The following is a 2,369-nucleotide window of genomic DNA, read 5'->3' on the forward strand; positions in this document are numbered from 1 at the left end:
TGTTTCAACAAAACTGATCCAGCTCTGGAGTCACTCACTCATCTATGCAAAGAAATTTGGAAGACAAATACTTGTTGGTTAACTGATTGAAAGAGATCCATATTTGTGCTCTTCCAAAGAAAGGTGACCCAGTGGAATGTGGAAATCATCAAACAATATCATTAATATTACATACAAGCAAATTTTTCCAGAGTGTTTCAAAAATAGTTGCAGCAGAACATCAACAGAGAACTGCCAGAAATTCCAGCCCAATTCAGAAGAGGACATGGAACAAGGGCTATCATTATTGATGTCTGATGGATCTTGGCTGAAAGCAGAGAATATCAGAAAGATGTTTACTTCTTTTATTTTTTTCTTCAACTTTTGTGAATTTTTGTTTTTATTGAGATGGGTTGGGGAATGTCCATTCTTAATTTTCCTAGGATGTCTTTTTAAGTTTTTTCTTTTTCTTGGTGCTCAGCATTTCTCAAGCTGAAAGAACTGAAGAAAAAATTCAAGCTTTAACTTGCAATACTGAAGGATTCTATGGGCAAAAAATGGAGTCTTGGTGTAGCTTGTATGTAATATGTCCTCAGGTCCACTGCTGATTGGCTCCTCCTTGGGAGAGAGCTTCCTTTTTTTCTTTGGGACACTGTTAGCTGCTTCTTCTGGATCACTCGCTGGTTCCTCTTTGGGGAGTGATTTCTTCCTTTTGGGGAAACCTGTGCTGGTAACTGTCTCTTCAAGATCACTACTAACCAACTCCTTCTTGGAAAAAGATTTTTTTTTTCTTGGGTTTGGAGACAGCAGTAGTAGGTGGGTCTTCCATTCCATTCTCCTGTGGAACCTCCTGGGGCCTCTGGTTTTAATTTTTTTTTGGTTTTTCACCTGTCTCCTAACACTCCTCAGGAGTGCTACTGCTGTTTTCTGAAGACAGGAGTGCAGTTGCAGCCAGCCGCTTCTTTTCCTTTTTCAAACGTTTCTTCTCTTGTTTCTCCAGCTTCTTAGCAATCTCCACAGCTGCTTCCTCTGCCTGAACCATTGCCTCCTTCATGACATCCAGATTCTTTCTTGGGATGTCTCCTGTCTCATAGAAGGACAGCCGCTCCTCAACTTGCTCTCGAAGCTTTTCACCAAATACACTTGTGGGCACCTGAGAGAAACAATCAATTCGTGAGGCAATACTGCATTTGTTTGCCAGGTATCTGGAGATTCGGCCTTTGTTCTTGGCTGCTGCTCGGCCAATGAAGGTGGAGTGGAAAATGAATCCATATTTGGGGGTGTTTCCCCTTGTCTTCAGGGCTCTGGAAGCTTGGTCCCTTTTGCTGGGCCCTGGGAATCACTCAGACACCAGGGCTGGCCATAAGATGTTTACTTCTTGACTGTGTAAAGGAATTGATCTGTGTGAATCATAATAAACTATGAATAAAATAGCAAAGAATGGGTATTTCAGAACACTTAATTGTTCTGAGGAACCTGTACATAGATCAAGAGGTAGTTGTTCAAACAGAATAGAGAGATACTGATGGTTTAAAATCAGGAAAGGTGTGCACCAGGATTATATCCTTTCATCATATTTATTCAACCTGTAAGCTGAGCAAATCATCTCAGAAGCTGGATTATATGAGAAAAAACATGGCATCAGGATTAGTGGAAGACTCACCAAAAACCTGCAACATACAGATGGCACAACTTTGCTTGAGGGAATGATGAGGACTTGAAATCATTACTGATGAAGATCAAAGACTACAACCTTCAGTTATGGATTGAACCTCAATATAAAGAAAACAAAGTCATCACAGTTGGACCAGTAAATAACACCGTGATAAATGGAGAAAAGATTGACGTTGTTAAAGACTTCATTTTGCTTGGCTCCACAATCAACACACATGCAAGCAACAGCCAAGAAATCAAGCAATGTTTTACATTTAGGCAAATCTGCTGCAAAAGACCTCGTTAAGGTGTTCAAGAGCAAAGATGTCAGTTTGGAGACTAAGGAATTCCTGACCCAAGTCATGTTATTTTCAATCGCCTCATAAGCTTATGAATTAAAAAGACTGTAGAAGAGTCAATGCATTTGAATTACGGTGTTGGAGAAGAATATTGGAAGTACCACGGTTTGTCAGAAAAGCCAGCAAATCTGTGTTGGAAGAACTACAGCCAGCATACTCTTTAGAAGTGAGGATGGCAAGACTTCGTCTTACACTTTGGATATTTTGTCATGAGGGACCAGCCTTTGTAGAAGAACATCATACTTGGAAAAATAAAGGGTCAATGAAAAATAAAAAGACCCCCAAAAGATGGATTGACACAGTTGCAGTAAAAATGACTTCAAACGTAATAAAAATTGTGGGGATGGCCCAAGTTCTGGCATTCTTTCATTCTGTTGT

At 40.1% G+C, this 2,369-nt stretch overlaps 1 pseudogene; it reads right to left on the minus strand.

Moving 5' to 3' along the window:
- Positions 1 to 418: 418 nt before the first annotated feature.
- LOC102842682 lies at positions 419 to 1,033 on the minus strand (annotated as a pseudogene).
- Positions 1,034 to 2,369: the final 1,336 nt, after the last annotated feature.

The sequence above is a fragment of the Chrysochloris asiatica genome, unplaced genomic scaffold, assembly GCF_000296735.1.
Source record: "Chrysochloris asiatica unplaced genomic scaffold, ChrAsi1.0 scaffold00233, whole genome shotgun sequence".
Classification (NCBI taxonomy): domain Eukaryota; kingdom Metazoa; phylum Chordata; class Mammalia; order Afrosoricida; family Chrysochloridae; genus Chrysochloris; species Chrysochloris asiatica.